The sequence below is a fragment of the Cryptomeria japonica genome, chromosome 2, assembly GCF_030272615.1.
Source record: "Cryptomeria japonica chromosome 2, Sugi_1.0, whole genome shotgun sequence".
NCBI classification, from domain to species: Eukaryota; Viridiplantae; Streptophyta; class Pinopsida; order Cupressales; family Cupressaceae; genus Cryptomeria; species Cryptomeria japonica.
In genome coordinates this window covers 7228980-7235144 of record NC_081406.1, presented here as the reverse complement: position 1 = coordinate 7235144, position 6165 = coordinate 7228980, and positions in this window count along the sequence as shown.

Below are 6165 nucleotides of genomic sequence, written 5' to 3'. Positions count from 1 at the left end.
TCTGGGGGCACTGTTAGCACAAGAAGATCAACAAGGCAAGGAATGAGCAATATACTACATCAACGAGACCTTGAATGGATATGAGCTCAATTACACATTTATTGAGAAAGCCTTCTTGGCTATAATCTTCGGCTCCCAAAAGTTCCAACATTACATGCTAGCTCACACAATTAAGCTAGTCGCAAAAATTGATCCTCTCAAATATTTACTCAGCAAGGCAGCTCTTACAGGCCAATTCACTAAATGGGTCATGATTCTTAGTGAATTTGATATCCACTATACGGAGCGAAGAGCTATCAAGGAACAAGAAATAGCAGATCAACTAGTAGAAGCACCACTACTAGGAAAACAAACTATGGAAATTGAATTTCCAGACAGGGACATTCTTGCTATCTCTAGCAGACAATGGACCCTATACTTTGACGGATCCTACACACAACATGGTTCAGGTGCTGGCATTCTATTCATCACTCCTAAAGGACACACTATACCAAGATCATATAGGCTTATGTTCCCATGCACAAATAATGTGGTTGAATATGAAGCATTGTTTGTAGACATCAAAATGGACATAGAATGGAAAATCATAGAGTTAAAGGTCTAGGGAGACTCACAATTAGTTGTCAATCAAATCAACAACGACTATTAGAAAAAGGATGACAAGCTGTTACCCTATAAGTGAATGGTGGATGACTTCAAGCAATATTTTGCACACATCACCTTTGAGCAAATACCAAGATTGAACAACAAAGCAGCCGATGCAATGGCTACTATCTCTTTATTACTACAAATTCCAGAATAACAGAGTCGTTATGAGTTTCTTGTAGAGCAACTACTCTCCCCAGCCTATGACCACTCGGAATCCCAGGTTATCTATGCCTTAACTGGTTCAGACTCCCCCTTATATGGAACAATATATGAGTATCTTAAGACCAATATCCTACCCATTGACTAGTCTTGAAACCAAAAATGTAACTTTATCCGACAAGCCGCCCGTTATACCCTTACTGCTGATACTTTGTACAGTCGAGGTCTAGATGGTACTCTTCTTCATTGCCTTGATCGTAATGAATTTGACTCCGCTTTACATGAGCTTCACGATGGTATCTATGGCACACATTCCAGTAGTACTACTCTTGCTAAAAAGATTCTAAGGATGGGATACTACTAGCCTACAATGGAAAGAGATTCTTACCACTTCGCCAAGAAGTGTCCTAAATGCCAAATCCATGGCAATCTTATACATGCACCAACACAGGAACTGCAGCCATTTACAACATCCTAGCCCTTTTGTCAGTGGGGACTAGACTTAGTCAGAAAAATTCATCCTTCATCTTCAAATGGACACAAGTTCATTATCATTGCAACAAAGTACTTTACCAAGTGGATTGAAGCAGTCCCCATGACCATAGTAACTGGGAAACAAATTGCCTCTTTTATCGTTAACTATCTGATCTGTAGATATGGTATTCCCAGTTCCATCATCACTGATAATGGACGACCTTTCAAAAACCAAGATGTCCGAGAACTATGTGAAAAATTCAAAATCCAACATCGTTTCTCTACACCATACTACCCATAGGGGAATGGTCAGGCAGAAGCATCCAACAAGATAATATTGAAAATCCTAAAGAAAATAGTGAATGATGCAGGAAAAGATTGGCATGTGCAGCTTAATCCAGCACTTTTGGCATACAAAACTAGCATTTGCACACCTACCGAAGCCACGCTATACTCATTGGTATATGGATTAGAAGCTATTTTACCCCTAGAGGTAGAAATTCCATCTCTCAGAGTCTCTCTAAAAGGCTTAATCCCAGATGAAGAGTATTGAGTTAACCGACTGCAGGAACTTGAACTATTAGATGAAAGATGCCAGCGTGCTTATACTCATCTCAAAGCATATCAGCAATGCATGTGCAGAAGCTACAACCACAAAGTCATTCCCCAGATTTTTAAAGTTGGTGACCTAGTACTCAAGGAAAATCCTAGAAATCAGCAAGATCGAGAAAAGAAAGGGAAATTTGAACCTAATTGGTTAGGTCCCTATGTCATCATATTAGTCTATGGATTAGTTGCTTATTAGCGAACAAATTTAGAAGGAGATGTGCTTGACGAACCAACTAACAACATCCATCTGAAGAAATACTACACTTGAGTAGTCTAATGCACGGAAAAAGTCAAAAAAATCAAAAAATCAAGAAAAAGCAAATAAAAAGGTACAATAAAAGCAACTGGTGAAAACCTGGCAAACAGGTGCTATTGTGAAAAAATAGCTCCTCTATCTATATCCATATCCTTATCTCCATAGTAAAGCACTATCGGCCATCGCTTGACATTTTATCCCAAATATCCATTCAGGACATGATTAATCTAGTCACTATCCTGATTTATCCATCTAGCCTTTCACCACATCTCACCATGGCTTGGTAATCACTGTACATACCCGCATCAAGAGGTACACTTAGCTAGGGGCAATAACTGTCTAAAACTTGTAGCATGTTCAAATTTTCAAAACTATTTGCAAAACTTAGAGCATCATATCCAACAACCAAAGGCTCACACAAATCACAAAGCAAAACATTGATCGATCAAACAAAGAATCACAAAAGAAATACGATGGATGATTTTTTGAAGTATCACATGTTGCATTTTGCATAAATTTTTGACTGTTCTCGCATTTAAACTTTTTGAATTATTGGATTCTCTATATTTTCTCCAAAATGCTTCAAAGCTAGAGAAACATCGGGAAACTCCAATATTTTGTTAGTTTTCTGTCTGTGAGGCGATCATTTGTACTATGTAAATACTTGTGTCAAGACATGATTCACAACACATCACTGAAGACATGATTCCACTTTACGCATACAAATAGTTTAACCTTGTCTATTTATACTCAATCCGCACTCAGGTCATCCTGGTTCAAACATCATGTAAATTTTTCTCAGGTCATTATGGTTCAAATATACCATTATGCTTGTATAAATTTTCAAAATATCCCAAACAAATCAATGCTCAATGATGATATATATATCGAAAGAAAATAACATGTGGCTATATCGGATGACAAATGCAGAATGAGGATGCTAAAAAACAATTAGTTGCATATCATTTTATAATTAACAGCATATCATTTCATACATCTCATTTTCAAGATACATCTCACAGCATATCATACATCTCATTTTCAAGATACATCTCATAACATCATGCATTCACATCACATACATCTATCTAAGCATTGCATCATCATAGAATAAGCCCAAGCATATAAAAAGCATAAATCCATAACACATCACATGATCAAAGAAAATGGTGTCATATGTATATCTCAACAAATGATCAATATACAATATCTGTCATGTCTATACCCAGTACAACAAAAACAATGATAAAAAATATAATGGAGACAACGTCTCTCAAGAGTGACTATCTCCTGAAGGAGATGATCTTGATGTAGATGTCCCAGCCCCTGGATCTCTAGGTGGATCCTGTTTATGAGGCCCCGTCACACCTCTGCTCTCTGACCACGAACTAGTCTCTCGAGATAGACTCGATCTCGACTGCATGAAACTTTGAGCTCGACGCTCCCTAGGCACCGTATCCTCATAATGGCAACGGTAGTACTCAGCCTCCTTCGCTCTCAAGGCTAGCTCTCTCAAGATGTCTCTCATTGGACCACCTGCTGCCGCTCTCTGTAAACTCCCTGCTAGCTCCTCAGCTCGAACTAGCTGCTCCAAAATAGTATCTCGCTCTGTGGTCAGTTGTGTAATCTGACGTTGCAGTGACAATAACTGTGCCTGCAGCTACTACACTGTCAACTGTAGGGTCCTAATTTGAGCATCCTCTCGATGCGTCAAAACTCGGATCTGAAGGGGTACCTAGGAAGATGCACTCCATGTCCTTCCCCCTGTACTCGGTACTAGTGGAGGTAACACATCAGTCCTCCTCCTCTGAGCTGGTTGTCTCAACTCATCAGTCCCTCCCACCACTGCTATCACCTCTCCTACTCTCCCCTCACCCCATACTCCAATCGCCAAACCTCCTCTCCCTCTATCCATCACAACTCATTGAACTTCTCTCTCCACCTGCACCCCTCTATCACCACCATCTCTACCTCTATCTCCTCTCCTCCCCCGATCTCCTCTCCCTCATCATCCTCCTCCACCTCCTCCATCATCTCCCTCATCCCCATCTCCACCTCCCTCATCCTCATCATCATCAAAAGTGGGCCGCATCTCCATTGGATCTGATATCCTCGCCATGACACGAGCTTTGAACAATCGGGCAAACTCATCCGTCATACCAGCATCTAGTATCTCAGGGGCGTAGTCCCATATTTGGCCCGCTAATTGCACAAACTCCTCTATGGCCGCCGCACTATCAATAGTCAGACCCCAATCCAGTATATCCTACCTCTGACGTGCATACAAACAGGTTCCCTGTGGTATCCCCTGCTGATGACCATACTGCCACAAAACTCTAGTAACCAAAAATCTCTTGATCACAAATAGGGTCCGCCCTATCAAAAATCGGGTCATGAAGACATATGGCATCTCCAGCCCATCCTCAGCCCAAACCTCACAACCTATATAAAGTCACCAGATGACCATATCAATGTCATCTAATACCCTCCTCCAATGCTCAAGTTTACCAAGCTTCCGCTGGACAACTAACCCCCTGTATCCATATGCACATGCACACCCAATAGGCCTATCTCTATCCGTCAGTGGCCTAGCTATGGGAATGTGCTCCCAACACCATACCTGTAGAAGTGTCATGCCAGTTGACAAACTGTCGTAACCCAGGTATACTACCTCATGCAAGTCCTTGTACAAGTGGGCTAGCATAGCCGATCCCCATGCAAACCTTGTTGGCATTTTTTATGTTTATGTTGTGATTGTCATTGATGGACACACACTTGTATTAAGATCCTCTATATGTATGAGCTAAAGCTCAACTGGTATTTGTTCCAACTGGTATGTTGATTTTGCAAAATGTGTTTCTCAGTCTGAAGCAGCATGTCGACTCCAAGCGGTTTGAAGATCTCAAGCGGTACGAGGAAGCAAAGCGGCATAACACATTCTTACTAGTCTTCATTTTTGTCAAACTGGCAACTGGTATTTTGTATAAACCGGTACTACTCTATGATGAGTTATCAACTAGCATTTTGTGATGAGTTCCAATCCATCGATTGATTGATGGTGCCGACACACTGATGGTTCTTTTTGTGTCGTGTTACTGAGTATGCCTAGATTCATTGAACCTAGGAAATTGTAATGTAATCCTATTGGACCAACATGAAATCATATTCCCTTAAAAGGACATCATGTCTAGGGTTTTTGTTGTTGCTGATAGGGTTAATGTCGTGCTAGGGTTTAAGGTGGTTGTTGAGTTGTTGGAAGAGCGATCTGGTCTGAGAAGATCAAGTTGTAACTAAGAGAGAGATAGAGAAGATTGAAGTAATGCTGGAATGCATAAACAGTGAGCAATACTGGATCTAACCAAGTAGTTTATGCTATCAGATAGATCAAACACTTGTTGATTACTCACATCTTTGACAAGTCTGTAGCCCTTATTCGGGTAGGCCTCAAAGCCTTTGTAAAATCCTCTAACAAGGTGGTTCACCACTATGAATCTAAAATCCTCTAACAAGGTAGTCTTTAATTGGACTTATCTCCTAACAGAGATTGAGATTCCTAACAAGATCTGTTCTGGTGAAGAACATTGTAAGAGCTTAACCGGTCTGGTTTCTATTCTGTAGATAGTGACTTGTGAGTTCCATCTCACCATGGTTTTTCCCATTTGGATTTCCATGTCAAATATCTTGTGTTATGGTTGTATTGCTTTTGTGGGTGAATGCTTTACTTGCATTTTGGTTTGCATGTGTGATAATCGGTCTGTCTATTAAACTGTTTTACCGGTTTGTCTTCAGACTGTTTAAGTGTTTTAGTGCATTGATTTTTGGCATACTAATTCATCCCCCTCTTAGTATTCATCAATTGGTATCAGAGCCAACCTTTCTATAAGTTTAACCACTTGGAAAGAGAAATGGGGGAATACACCTTGAGGGAACTTACTCAACGGCTCACTCAGTTTGAGAAAGCCTATGATGATCTTATGGTCAAATACAAGGCATCTCAAGCAAAAAGGAGAGAACATACA